The 15,033-nt window shown below is 50.6% G+C and overlaps 1 long non-coding RNA gene across 1 annotated transcript; it reads left to right on the top strand.

Moving 5' to 3' along the window:
* The first annotated feature begins 516 nt into the window (after nucleotides 1-516).
* LOC135318873 (uncharacterized) lies at nucleotides 517-2,974 on the top strand. Its single transcript, XR_010377265.1, has 3 exons — nucleotides 517-665; nucleotides 1,156-1,294; nucleotides 2,670-2,974. It is a non-coding gene; the product is annotated as an uncharacterized LOC135318873 (long non-coding RNA).
* Nucleotides 2,975-15,033: the final 12,059 nt, after the last annotated feature.

Below are 15,033 nucleotides of genomic sequence, written 5' to 3'. Positions count from 1 at the left end.
TAATGGCATGTAAAGTGGTGAATCCTTTGCAGAAAATTTTCCATTCATTTGCCCAGACCCATCATTGGTGTCACTGTCTATGGCAGCTAAAGCCTTCCAAAATGTATTTCTTAAATAATAAGACTTGAAAGTCATAATGACTCCTGATTCATGGGCTGCAGAATAGATGTCGTGTTAAGCATGGAAACAGCATTCATCTCATGCATCTCCATCAGAGCTCCTGGATGACTTGTGCATTGTCCATGAGCAGTAATATTTTGAAAGAAATTTTTTTTTGTGTTTTGTTTTGTTTTCTGAGCAGTAGGTCTCAACAATGGGCTAAAATATTCATGTTGTAAATAGATGTGCTGTCATTCAGGCTTTGTTCTATTTATAGAGCACAGAGTAGATTTCACTTGATTCTCATGGGACATAGGATTTTCATAATGTTAAATGAATACTGGCTTCGTTAGCCACTAACGGGAAAATCAGCCTGTCCATTGAAGACTTGATGCCAGGCACTGAATTCTCTCCAGCTGTGATGGTGCTGGGTGGCCTCCCCTTGCAGTTCTCTGCATTGAAAACCTGTTGTTTAGTGCAGCCACCTTCATTAGCTGCCTTAGCTTCATCTCCTGGAGCACTTGCAGCAGCCTCTGGGTCAGCTCTTCCCGCCTTACCTTGCACAGGTATGCAGTGGAGATGGAATCTTGCCTTAAACTTCATGGGCCAACCCCTGCTGGCTTCACACTTTTCTTCTGAAGCCTCTTCACCTCTCTCAGGGTTTATAGAATTGCTGAGAACTAGGGACTTCCGCTGGATTAGGCTTTGCCTTAAAGGAATGTCATGCCTGTTTTAATTAAAATGATAAAGAACCAAATATTTCAGGAACTACAAAAATGTGACACAGAGATAAGAAATGAGCAAATGCTGCCAGAAAAAAATGTCACCAATGGAATTGCTGTACTCAGGGTTGTTACAAATCTTCAATTGTTTAAAAATATGTATTACCAGGGAGGGCAATAAAATGAAACATGCCTGTAATAAAAATGAATTTGCACTGGGAAGGTAAAAAGGGGATTCCTGCCTTCAGAATTCTCTCCTTTCTCCACTCCCCAGCACAGCCAAGCTCTTGAGTGCACATGTGCACACACAAAGCCAATTATTTTATGTTTATAGAGGGTAAAAAGAAAATGCAAGACCACCATGCTGCATCGGGATCTCTGAAAGAACGTGAGGAAGACGGTTTCCAAAGGCAGGTGAAGAAAGTACGCGCCCTTGATGAAATCAGTGGACAGAGAACTATGGACACTGAAGGGTAAGACATTCCCGTGTTATTTATGACAATGTGTGAATGAATGTGTGGAGTTATGTGGATATTGTAATATGTTTCAGAATACTTACCACCATATTTTCTTTACCATATTCAATCACTACAGATGTGCATTTATTTTTCGACCTTGATTTCTGTAATCTGCTGCTTCTGTTCATTCTAACTGGTTACCAGAGTCTTGTTTGTATTTAGTTTGAGATTTTAGCGTGTTCTTGGACCAGATTTAGTCACTTCATTATCTGGATCCCCCTAGGTCCATTTTTATTGTCCTTAGGTTTCAACCACATCAAAGTGTCATGACCTGCCATGTGTCTATCATTTTTAATAAACTCTAGACATTGTGTAGAAAATAGAGAAAATTTGAGGCCTCATGTGAGGTTAACTTGCTGCAGAGAAGGTGGGCATTACAGCTGGCAGGTGGTCAGGGCGCCAGCAGCGCTACATCCTGTTAACCCGGTTAGCAGCTGAGATCAGTCAGTGCAGCCAGCTTTCGTGAGGCCCGTGTGTCTCCTGTCCACCTTTGTTTCTGGCATGTAGCTCTCGTGGATCCCAGCTAAGTCCTGTGGGTCTCTCTAGGGATCACCTTCGCTGACGGACCGTGAGCTCCAGCTGCCTGACTGCAGTGCCTGTGCATAGGGGGCACCGGCTGCTGGGCTGCTCGGCATCTCACTGGTGTCCTCTGCAGTTACCGGGTGACCCCCAGGGAAGGTGGGCCCAGTCCTGGGCTTTCTTCTTCTCCATCTTGGCCTCATGTCCCTTTCTGGCTTGTTAGCAATTTGGTACATTCGATCATGGATTTCATAATTTGTCCAGAGTTTCCTGTCATTCTCAGGGAGAGGTCATGGACATCACACCCATTAACCCGCTTTCAAAAACAAACATTTCCTTATATTTCCTAAAGGATCAGGTTTTGCTCCAGGTTTTGACTGAAATCTGGGCTCTCTGTGGGAGAAATCAAACAAGTCATGAACGCTTGCTTTACCCTAAAGTGTTTGGTTGTGATTACTTGGTCAGACCCTGATTCCCACGTTGAAACACAGTGAGCTCACGCTGTCCCAGGCACAGGAACCTGAGCCTGGTGGTGGGGGCGCAGAGCACACCTCACGTGGGCTTTTCCTGTGTATTTACTTTATGCATAAATGATTAGGGGTGGGGACGCTGAAGGGAAGCCCAGATACCAAACACTTGCCAGAGGCCTGAGTGTAGTTTTTTCATATTTATTAGGGGGGTACTTTAATTCTTTCCTGTGTATTTATCAGCCTGAGCATTTATGGGGAAGGGCGAAAGGAACATGGAATTCTTCCCTTCCAGTTTCTGGGAGGGAAACTGGCAGAATTTCAGAGTTTCTTTCCCCTCTCAGGAAGGTGGACATGAACGGATGTGAGCTGGTGGGAAAGCAGCAGCTGTTGGCAGCAAAGGAGGAGGCAAAATTGGCTGAAGAGGAGACAAGGTGATACAAGTGAGTTCAGCTCCTCTGCACCTGCGGCTCTGAAAACACCCGTTGGATTTTTTGAAAACTTTTCTAAAATGTTTAGACACAATATCATAAACCGACCCAAACAAAAGACATTTGTATACATGGCTTCACACAGGAGGAAAAGTGTTAAGTTTTACACATGTTAAGTTAAACGTTTAACTTTAAAAAGTATTAAGTTACTAAGAATTTCCTGGTCCCAGTGCTGGCCAGACTGAGAGGAGAGACGGTTCACAGAGATGTTTCTGAAGGTGCTATAAACCGTTGTCTCCCTGAGGATAGCAGTTTAGTGTAGCGTCAGTCGGACCAATAAACATTCCCGTGCTGCTGGGGAGACCCAGGTGTAAGAAGTAGGGTCAGGATGTAAGGAAAGGAAGAATCAAGCTTTGTGATGAAAGATGCTCAGCACAGGACACGTGAGGGAAGTGCTGAGAACGGGAGGGGGAAATGTGTCAGCGCAGAACCGGGCAGGCGTTCAGTAACAGTGACGGAAGGAGTGGCTGCAGCGACAGCTTTGCACCTGCTGTGCTTCTGCAGCCGTGTGCAGTGTGTCTTGAGCGGTGAGATGATGTGTGTGAGTGTGCAGTGCAGATAACCTGGACTGGGGCAGGTTATTTAACAGCATACCCAGCATTGTGTCTTCTCTGATGGAACAATTTGTAACTCATAGGATAAGACTTGAAGAATGTCATGGGCAAATGCGGGAAGCAGAGATCATTTGGAGACACCAGGTAACCTGCCTTCCTCCTGACACACCGAGTCCTCAGCACCTGATGCAGACAGTTATTGTGGCCCTGAGAACCCCTAGCCATGGGGTGTTTCTTGATGTGTTGACTTTTTCAGGTCACTCTTGCCGAGAAGAAGGCCCAAGACAGCTCAGTAAAAATTTGTTTCCTTCCTTCCCTTTGTGCACAGTCGGCCACAACTGAACGTGGATGTGTTTTTCTCCCACAGCTCAGGGCTCAGGAGCTGGAGAGGGAAATCTCTGAATTGAGAAGGGAAAACTCTGACCTGAGAAGGGAAAACTCCTCTGAGCTGAGAAGGGAAGTAGCCCACCTGAAACAGAGGTACAGAATTTTGACACATTTTTACGGGTGTTTTGAGATTTTTAAGGACTGGTTGTTTTGTGCCTAGTAGAGGAATTGGTGGTGTAATTTGTATTGAAGCCATTCTTTATCTTTAAGATTGGATGCAATCTGCAGACGGAGGCATGCAGAGGAATACATGAGGCAGGATCCCACTCCAGGAGGACCGTACAGGCTGCACCCTCCCCTGAGAGGTAAGGAGCGCACTGTGAAGTGCGGCAGCTCCATTTCTGCAGCAGGAGACGCCTAGTGGGCTGCTTGTCCCCATGGGTAGTTGTCGGGTTTCCTGGACACCACACCACACTCACTGTGGGGAACAGATTCACAGCTGGGTGACAAGATGCTGTTTTCTTTACATGCCACCAGCCAGCAGGGCTCTGTCCCCTGTGAGGGGTGGATCTTACGCCCCTCCAGGGACTGCGGGCCGCCCCCCAGTCTCTTGGTTGCCTGGCGTGGCTGGCATGGCTGATTTCTGTGCACTAGAAGACATGAGTGTCAGCCCTCTCTTCCCGCCTGGACGTGGTTTTGAAGGCTGAATTTTCTTCTCATTTCAGGAAAATAACATGGATGACGTTTTAGAATGAAGGCAGTATGTCATAACGAGAAAAACATTTTTCTTCATTTGCCTTGGTGGATAAATATTCTATTCTAGATCTGCTTGAAGACAGCAGGCATTTCTTCACTAATTTTGCAGGTCCCTTCGTTCTTATAATAAAGCTTGCACAGTGACCTAGAGTAGCCAGTTAGTAAGTGACATGACAACGTAGCCTCCCTCCCCCAGAGTTAACGTGTAACTCTAAAGTCTCCCACCAGCTACTCCATGTAACTCACCATTCTTTTGCCAATTATTACAACATGAGTCATTGAGGCTACTTCTTTCATAAATGTTTACGTGACATATGGTCACTTATACAAGACATGCGCTGTCAGAGAGAAGGCTTTTAACAGTTTACCAACAGGCTGAGGAGGAAGAGGTGGAGCTCACAGTCAGGGGTTGTTGATACTCTTCCTACGAAAGACCCTTCTTACTTTAATGTATAATCTGTATACAGACTGATTTGCCCTGAAGTGTGCTGTGAGTCCACTGTGTAAGTGTTGGTTGCCAGTGATCTGAGCCCTGAGACCGCATCCAGGGTGATTAGCTATGAAAACAACTAAATCTAGGCCCTGTGGTGTCCTCGTCATGGGACAGGGGTCCAGTCTCCCCTCGTCCTCGGGGTCAACTGAGGTGGAAGGGAGACCTGCGGCCTCTGTGAAGAGCCCGGGGCGTGGGCGGGAGTGAGAGCTCCTGTAGGAGGGCACGAAGGGCTCGGCTCGTTCTTCCCCCGCACGGCATCTGTCAGATAGAATCCACGTTCAGCGCTGCTCTCACTTCACAGCTTCAGGGCCGGGTGGCACCCCTGTTAGGAATGGCACCGCCTTTCCAGCTCAGGAGGCAGAGGAAAACAAAGTAAGTAATTTTTGTATTGAATAATCTCTGGAACTAGCATTTTCCTTTTGAACAAACCATTCCTGCCTTTGCCTGTGGATTGGGAATTAGCGGATAATTATGCCCAGTAATCACAGTGAAGTTTGGGGACAGTATTTTATCGCCAAAGCCTCCTGAGCAGCCCAGGATGCAGGCAGGCCCAGGGCTGAAGGAGTGCAGTCAGCGTAGCTGCCAACTGGGCACCAAGTGCCGGGGAGGGTGCACGGTGACGACGACAGCTGCATTGGGTTACGGCTCTTGTCGGTGTTGGCGTTTTGTCTGTCATTCAACAAAGCCATCCCTTATGTAACGCAGGTCACCCCGTGGGAAGGAGGGCCCCAATATTTCGGAGGAGCAGCCCGCGAGGCCTTCCCCGAGAGCGGCCAGTCGTCGCCCAGCTGGGAACCTGCACCTGGTCCACCTTGGTGCCCTGGGCAACCTCGACCCCCACCGCCAGCTGCTCCGCTCGGTAAGAGGAAAGCATAGCCCTCTGTTTCTTCCTTGAGTCACTGCAGAAGAAGGGCAGATCGCTCTCTGGGGCTTCCCCGTGTACGGGCGGCCTTGACTGGGCTCACGGCCGTGTCCCTCTGGTCCCTTAGCAGACGCACTTGATGGACCGCGTCTTCCCTGTCCTGCCCTGGAGAGGGAGGTGTCTGTTGTAGAGGGAAAGAGGGTCCTCTGACGGAGGGCAGACGTGTCGGTTCTGCACATGGGCCTTCAACAGACACCACGTTCCGGGCTCCCTGGAGGACAAGCCCGCCCCTGTCACTGTCTGCAGCGAGTGGAGCCGTGACCTTCCACAGCCGATGATCGGTTATGGAAGACACACCCGAACCCGGGGCCTGTGGTCTCTTCAGTCAAGGGTCCTGAGACCTGTCTCCCACTCGGTCTGATGTGAGACTTAGTGTGATACGGGGAAGAAGGCCTCAAAGATCTTTTGCGCTTCAGCAAACTAACATGTTTTGTAAGGCAGTGAACCGTGAAAGAGTGTTTTGTATTTTATTTTATCTATGCCGAGAAGCTAGTTGACTCGGGGAAGGATATAGGTTAGTGGTAAATAGAATGCATGCTTAGCATGCCGAACTCCGTGTGCTCATTCCCGGTACCTCCATTTAAAAACAGAAGAAAAGAAAAAACAAAAACAAGAGCAAACTTCAAATGTTAGAAATACATAGTGCGCAAACCCAACTTCCAAATCCATTCTTTTTACGTGTTTTATTCTTACTACTTGGTTTGAAATATATCCCAACCGTGACTTAAGCATTTTTTTCATAAAATGCTCTAACTCTTTGAAAGTCTTTTCTGCCACATTTGTTTTGACACATCCACGAACGGAGATAGACGCACATGGTGGTTTTAATATACATTCGTGAATATTCTCATTAATGTACCTGTAACTACATTTTACAGATGGTGTGTCAGTGCGCCACTTTACAGAAGAGAGAGGAAGAGAATCTTCCTGGGATGAGGTACAGTCTCTTGTTGTTAATGCCCTTGTGTGACTATATAAGTACCAGGGGATTCTGAGACATAAACCAGAGGTTGGTGTGAGTGTGCATTTTCACGTTTGCATCTGCTGATGAGAATTTTTGACTTATGCTTTTAACTTACAGTTTAGGATGTGATTCTGTGCTTAATGCCGTAGGACTGGATAATGCACTTGTGTTCATTTTCCAGACTCACCTAGTGAAGCCAGTGTCTGTATGGGCATTCTTGTTTTCAGGGTCTTTCCCTTACAGTTCATTAGAGGATATTGAAAAGAAATTCATCCCTGGGAAAGTTAGGTGCATCTTGGTGTTGGTTCTTGTTTTAGCCGTCCTCACTTGAAATTAATTAAGTGATGTTTCATTTTCAAGGCAGCATGTATTGTCTTCCCATTCCACCGCTAGTAACAGTGGTCTAGTTTCCTTAATGCCTTACGCTGTTTCCCACCTGCTCCTTTTACTCAGGCTGCCCTGCCCCAAAGCCCCTACACATCCCCCTCTGCGCTGGATCTATCTTTTATGAAACAGTGCAGTCTTCCAAGCAATCCCTGAGCTATCCACGTGCAGCGGACTCTCCTGTGCTTTGTGGTGTTACTGTACCCGTTCACCTCAGTTGTAGAGCTGTTGAAACATTTCTGTGCTGATTTGTTTTCATGGATCCAGTGCCTCTGGCAGAACAGAGAGGAGAATCTGCCTTTTATTTGTACCGCCAGCTTCTCCCAGGATAGGGCTTATGTTCTGATAGCTTCGGTAAATAACTGTTGTCTACCTGACTGACTAAGCGTAGGCACATGATCTGAAGTTCGGTTCCTGATTTATCTTGTTTTGTGTTCCTAGGAAGGGGCGACTAAGCCCGAAATTACAAAACCGGAGTACGCTACTGGGACTGTAGAAGTGGCTCCGCAGGAGCTGACGGATCAGAAAACACTGACCTCTGTTGGTGGAGCACACGGAGCTTATTATACACTGGGTAAGTTAGTGAACGTGGCTGGCATTTCTTGTTCTCTGCGCCTAGAAAATAGTGTGCTCTTGGGGGAAGGGTATATGTAGCTCAGCAGTAGAGAGAATGTGGGCTTAGCATGCAGGAGTTCCTGGGGTCAGTATCCAGTTAATCCAAGAAACGAGTGTGATACGGTTAAGGAAGGAAGGAAGGAAGGCGCAAAGGTTTTGTATCGCTTCAGCAGTGTCTTCGCAGGAAAGCATAATCCTCCATTCTTTTCTGTGGTTTTTAGCCAACGCTTGACCTGGCGCAGCTCCGGTGTGGCCCGGCAGCACCCTCCCACCTGCGGTGGCCCCGGATTCCCAGGTAAGTGTGGTGGTCATGCTCTGTTGGACCTCGTCCTGGGAAAGGTGACATTCCAGTTCTCCCGGCAGACGTTCCTACCCTCGTCTGCAGACTGTGTGTTCTGTGACGGGTCTGGCGTGGCATGTCGCTGCCGTTTTCAGACTCAAAACTCTTGCCCAGGAGCCAGTGGGCTGTTTCTCCCGGGAGAACGTCACCTTGGCTGGTGCCTGCAAGAGCCATGAGGGAGTGCTTAGGAGCAGGGGCCCGCAGACTTTGACTGTGGGTTTTTCGAAACAGGGTGAGGAGGGTGAGCCCTCGCTCCACAATGACTTCTCCTGGCTCGGCTGAATCCTTGCTGACCTCCTGCACCTGGGGTTGCTCCTGGGTCACTTAGACGGATTTTTGTGTCGTCGTACTTTTGACTGGTTTCCCGGCTCAGGCCAGGTGATTCTCCTGTTTAGACTAGCCATTCAGATCCTGGTAACTGGAAAAGGGGCAAAGCCCTCCCTCCAGCTTTGTACGGTGTGCTTTGTGCAACTTGGAGTCTTCCTGGGTGTGGTAAACGTAACAGCACGTCACTGTCTTTTCTCGGGAGGTAAGTGTGACTTGGCCGCTGCCTCCAGTTGTACTCTGGGCACTAAAGCCTGGCTCTCGGAGATGGTGCGTTTGTAGTAGGGAATAGAGTCTGGAAGGGAAAGAGCCCGCCGTGAAAATGCCTCCTTCCTTGCGGGGGAATTCCGATGCGCACCAGAGTGCGTACGATGTGATTGTCCCCCACCCTGCGCCGGGTTGTGCCTGCCCTGGAAGCTGTCAGAGCTGCTCATAGATCTCATGGCACACCGTGGGGTTTTGCGCACGAGCTGGTATAGTCCCTTTGGTGTCAGGTGTGGGGTTGAGACTCCCCACATCACTCTCCCGTAGCACGCAGGTAGGATGCGTTCCTTAGTGAACGCAAAATCCAGACGTCCCTGAGGATAGAGATGATTGTAGCGGTGCCTGAGTCCATTCTGAGGACAGCCTTGTCCCCTCGGGAGCCCTTGGCCAGCTCCGCCGCCGGAATCCGGGATGCCCAGCTCCCCAGGGCTCTTTTCGCCCAGGTGTAGCCCCTGCGTGGAGGAGGAGGGCCCTTTGTTAGGAGGGGGCAGAGAAGGCCTGGCAGGGTCCTGCAGGCAGAGCCCTGCAGGCGTCAGAGCCCTGCCGGCAGAGCAGTGACCCTGGTGCGGCTCTGCTTGCACGTGTGGAGAATGAGATCTTCACGTCCGTCCAGTATCAGTGTTCCTGGTCCGCGCCGGGCAAGCTTGCGTGGAGCAGCGGAAGGTGGTGGGGAGGGCCGTCCCGCCCAGAGCTGCTGGCTGTTGGGAAGGCGCTAGTTTGCCCGTGTTCTTGAAGCTGTGTGTGCAGCCTCTCCGGCAGGAGGACGCTTTGCTTCCTCCACTTGGAGACAGTGGCGGCGGCGACGTGCGGCATCAGGGTCGTATCCCCGTGTCCCCCTGTGTGGCCCAGGCTGCAGGCACGCACCAGAGGGCTGGGCGGAGCGTGTGGCACCGTGCTGCTCCCTGGGCACCCGGTGGAGGGGAGGTTGCCCGGTGCCGATGGCTGCTGCGTTGGGTTTCGGCTCTTGTCGTTGTTGGCACTTTTGTCTGTCATCCAACCCAGCCCTCCCTTCTGTCCTGAAGGTCACCCCGTGGGCCGGAGGGCCCCAACATTTCCGAGGACCAGCCTGCGTGGCCTGCCCCGGGTGCGGCCCGTCGACGCCCAGGTGGGCACCTGCACCTGGTTCCCCTTTGTGCCCTATGCAAACTCGCCCCCCACCGCCAGCTGTTCCGCTAGGTAAGAGGAAAGCATAGTCTTCTGTTTCTTCCTTGGGTCACTGCAGAAGAAGGGCAGATCGCTCTCCGGGGCTTCCCCGTGCACGGGCGGCCTTGATTTGGCTCACGGCCTTGTCCCTCTTGTCCCCAGGCAGACGCACATGATGGACCGCATCTTCCCCTTCCTGCCCTGGGGAGGGAGGTTTCTGTTGTAGAGGGAAAGAGGGTTCTGTGACGGAGGGCAGACGTGTCGGTTCTGCACAGAGGACTTCAACAGACACCACGTTCCGGGCTCCCTGGAGGACAAGCCCGCCCCTGTCACTGTCTGCAGATAGTGGAGCCCTGACCTTCCACAGCCGATGATCGGTTATGGAAGACAAACCCGAACCCGGGGCCTGCAGTCTCTTCAGTCAAGGGTCCATACACCTGTCTCCCACTCGGTCTGATGTGAGACTTAGTGTGATACGGGGAAGAAGGCCTCAAAGATCTTTTGTGCTTCAGCAAACTAACATGTTTTGTAAGGCAGTGAACCGTGAAAGAGTGTTTTGTATTTTATTTTATCTATGACGAGAAGCTAGTTGACTCGGGGAAGGACATAGTTTAGTGGTAAATAGAATGCTTGCTTAGCATGCCGAATTCCATGTGCTCATTCCCGGTACCTCCATTTAAAAACAGAAGAAAAGAAAAAACAAAATCAAGAGCAAACTCCAAAAGTTAGAAATACATAGTGCGCAAACCCAACTTCCATATCCATTCTTTTTACGTGTTTTCTTCTTACTACTTGGTTTGAAATATATCCCAACCGTGACTTAAGCATTTTTTTCAGAAAATGCTCTAACTCTTTGAAAGTCTTTTCTGCCACATTTGTTTTGACACCTCAACGATCGGAGATAGACGCACATGGTGGTTTTAATATACATTCGTTAATATTCTCATTAATGTACCTGTAACTACATTTTACAGATGGTGTGTCAGTGCGCCACTTTACAGAAGAGAGTGGAAGAGAATCTTCCTGGGATGAGGTACAGTTTCTTGTTTTTAATGTCCTTGTGTGACTATATATTTACCAGGGGATTCTGAGACATAAACCGGGGGTTGGTTTGAGTGTGCATTTTCACATTTGCATCTGCTGATGAGAATTTTTGACTTATGCTTTTAACTTACATTTTAGGATGTGATTCTGTGCTTAATGCCGTAGGATTTGATAGTCCACTTGTGTTCATTTTCCAGACTCACCTAGTGAAGCCAGTGTCTGTATGGGCATTCTTGTTTTCAGGGTCTTTCCCTTACAGTTCATTAGAGGATATTGAAAAGAAATTCATCCCTGGGAAAGTTAGGTGCATCTTGGTGTTGGTTCTTGTTTTAGCCGTCCTCACTTGAAATTAATTAACTGATGTTTCATTTTCAAGGCACCATGTTTTATCTTCCCATTCCACCGCCAGTAACAGTTGTCTAGTTTCCTTAATGCCTCACGCTGTTTCCCACCTGCTCTTTTACTCAGGCTGCCCTGCCCCAAAGCCCCTCCACAACCCCCCTCTGCGCTGGATCTATCTTTTACGAAACAGTGCGGTCTTCCCAGCATTCCCTGGGCTATCGACGTGCAGCGGACTCTCCTGTGATTTGTGGCGTAACTGTACCCGTTCATCTCAGTTGTAGAGCTGTTGAAACTTTTCTGTGCTGATTTGTTTTCATGGATCCTGTGCCTCTGGCAGAACAGAGAGGAGAATCTGCCTTTTATTTGTACCGCCAGCTTCTCCCAGGATAGGGCTTATGTTCTAATAGCTTCGGTAAATAACTGTTGTCTACCTGACTGACTAAGCGTAGGCACATGATCTGAAGTTCGGTTCCTGATTTACCTTGTTTTGTGTTCCTAGGAAGGGGCGACTAAGCCCGAAATTAAAAACTGGAGTACGCTAATGGGACTGTAGAAGTGGCTCCGCAGGAGTTGACGGATCATAAAATACTGACCTCTGTTGGTGGAGCACACGGAGCTTATTATACACTGGGTAAGTTAGTGAACGTGGCTGGCATTTCTTGTTCTCTGTGCCTAGAAACTAGTGTGCTCTGGGGGGAAGGGTATATGTAGCACAGCAGTAGAGAGAATGCGGGCTTAGCATGCAGGATTTCCTGGGGTCAGTATCCAGTTCCTCCAAGAAACGAGTGTGATACGGGGAAGGAATGAAAGAAGGAATGCGCAAAGGTTTTGTATCGCTTCAGCAGTGTCTTCGCAGGAAAGCCTAATCCTCCATGCTTTTCTGTGGTTTTTAGCCGACGCGGGACCTGGCGCGGCTCCGGTGTGGCCCGGCAGCGCCCGCCCCCCTGCGGCGGCACCGGAGGCCCAGGTAAGTGGGGTGGTCATGCTCTTTTGGGCCTCGTCCTGGGAAAGGTGATCTTCCCCTTCTCCCGGCAACCGTTCCTGGCCTCGTCTGCAGACAGTGTGTCCAGTGACGGGTCTGGCGTGGCGTGGCGCTTCCTTTTTCAGGCTCAAAACTCTTGCCCAGGAGCCAGTGGGCTGCTTCTCCCGGGAGACCTTCGCATTGGCTGGTGCCTGCATGAGCCATGAGGGAGTGTTTAGGAGCCGGGGCCCGCAGACTTTGACGGTGGGTTTCTCGAAGCAGCGTGAGGAGGGTGAGCCCTCGCTCCACACTGACTTTTCCTGGCTCGGCTGACTCCTTCCTGACCTCCTGCACCTGGGGTTGCTCCTGGGTCACTTAGACGGGTTTCTGTGTCGTCATTGTTTTGACTGGTTTCCCGGCTCAAGCCAGGTGATTCTCCTGTTTAGAATGTACATTCAGATCCTGGTAACTGGAAAAGGGGCAAAGCCCTCCCTCCAGCTTTGTACGGTGTGCTTTGTGCAACTTGGGGTCTTCCTGGGTGTGGTAAACGTCACAGACCGTCATTGTCTTTCTCGGGAGTTAAGTGTGTCTTGGCCGCTGCCTCCAGTTGTACTCTGGGCAGAAAAGCCTGGCTCTCGGAGATGGTGCGTTTGTAGTAGGGAATAGAGGCTGGAATGGAAAGAGCCCGCCGTGAAAATGCCTCCTTCCCAGCGGGGGAATTCCGATGCGCACCAGAATGCGTAAAGTGTGTTTGTCCCCCACCCTGCGCCGGGTCGGGCCTGCCCTGTAAGCTGTCAGAGCTGCTTGTTGGTCTCATGGCACACCGTGGGGTTTTGCGTACGAGCTGGTAGAGTCCCTTTGGTGTCAGGTTTGGGTTTGAGACTCCCCACGTCACTCTACCGTAGCACGCACGTAGTGTGCGTTCCGTAACGAACGTAAAATCCTGACGTCCCTGAGGATAGGGAAGATTGTAGCGGAGCCTGAGTCTTTTCTGAGGACAGCCTTGTCCCCTCAGGAGCCCTTGGCCTGCTCCGCCGCAGGACTCCGGGATGCCCTGCTCCCCAGTGCTCTTTGCGCCCATGGCAGCCCCTGCGTGGAGGAGGAAGGCACTTTGTGAGGAGGGGGCAGAGAGGGCCTGGCAGGGTCCTGCATGCAGAGCCCTGCAGGCAGAGCCCTGCAGGCAGAGCAGTGACCCTGGTGCGGCTCTGCTTGCTCGTGTGGAGAATGAGCTCTTCACGTCCGTCCCGTGTCCATGTTCGTGGTCGGCGCCGGGCAAGCTTGCGTGGAGTTGGGGAAGGTGGCGTGGAGTGCCGTCCCGCCCAGAGCGGCTGGTTGTTGGCAAGGCGCTAGTTTGCCCGTGTTCTGGAAACTGTGAGTGCAGCCTCTCGTGCAGGAGGACCCTTGGCTTCCTCCACTTGGAGACAGCGGCGGCGGCGACGTGCGGCGTCAGGGTCGTATCCCCGTGTCCCCCTGTGCAGCCCAGGCTGCAGGCAGTCCCCAGAGGGCTGGGCGGAGCATGTGGCACCATGCTGCTCCCTGGGCACCAGGTTGAGTGGAGGGTGCCCAGTTCCGACGGCTGCTGCGTTGGGTTTCGGCTCTTGTCGGTGTTGGCGCTTTTGTCTGTCATCCAACCCAGCCCTACCTTCTGTCCTGCAGGTCACCCCGTGGGCCGGAGGGCCCCAAACTTTCCGAGGACCAGCCTGCGTGGCCTGCACCGGGTGCGGCCCGTCGTCGCCCAGCTGGGCAACTGCACCTGGTCCCACTTGGTGCCCTGTGCAACATCGCCCCACAACGCCAGCTGCTCCGCTGGGTAAGAGGAAACATAGTCCTCTGTTTCTTCCTTGAGTCACTGCAGAAGAAGGGCAGATCGCTCTCCGGGACTCCCCCGTGCACGGGCGGCCGTGAATGGGGTCACGGCCGTGTCCCTCTTTTCCCTTAGCAGACGCACTTGATGGATCGCGTTTTCCCCGTCCTGCCCTGGGGAGGGAGGTGTCTGTTGTAGAGGGAAAGTGGGTCCTCTGACGGAGGGCAGACGTGTCGGTTCTGCACACGGGCCTTCAACAGACACCACGTTCCGGGCTCCCTGGAGGACAAGCCCGCCCCTGTCACTGTCTGCAGCGAGTGGAGCCCTGAACTTCCACAGCCGATGATCGGTTATGGAAGACAGACCCGAACTAGGGGCCTGTGGCCTCTTCATTGAAGGGTCCAGAGACCTGTATCCCACTCGGTCTGATGTGAGACTTAGTGTGTTACGGGGAGAAAGGCCTCAAAGATCTTTTGCACTTCAGCAAACTAACATGTTTTGTAAGGCAGTGAACCGTGAAAGAGTGTTTTGTATTTTATTTTATCTATGCCGAGAAGCTAGTTGACTCGGGGAATTACATAGTTTAGTGGTAAATAGAATGCTTGCTTAGCATGCCGAATTCCGTGTGCTCATTCCCGGTACCTCCATTTAAAAACAGAAGAAAAGAAAAAACTATAACAAGAGCAAACTTCAAATGTTAGAAATACATAGTGCGCAAACCCAACTTTCATATCCATTCTTTTTACGTGTTTTCCTCTTACTACTTGGTTTGAAATATATCCCAACCGTGACTTAAGCATTTTTTTCAGAAAATGCTCTAACTCTTTGAAAGTCTTTTCTGCCACTTTTGTTTTGACACATCCACGAACGGAGATAGACGCACATGGTGGTTTTAGTATACATTCGTGAATATTCTCATTAATGTACCTGTAACTACATTTTACAGATGGTGTGTCAGTGCGCCACTTTACAGAAGACAG

This window comes from Camelus dromedarius, chromosome 22 (assembly GCF_036321535.1).
Source record: "Camelus dromedarius isolate mCamDro1 chromosome 22, mCamDro1.pat, whole genome shotgun sequence".
In the NCBI taxonomy this organism is placed as follows: Eukaryota; Metazoa; Chordata; class Mammalia; order Artiodactyla; family Camelidae; genus Camelus; species Camelus dromedarius.
Note: the sequence above shows the minus strand (reverse complement) of the source record. Positions and strands in the feature narration are given on the sequence as shown.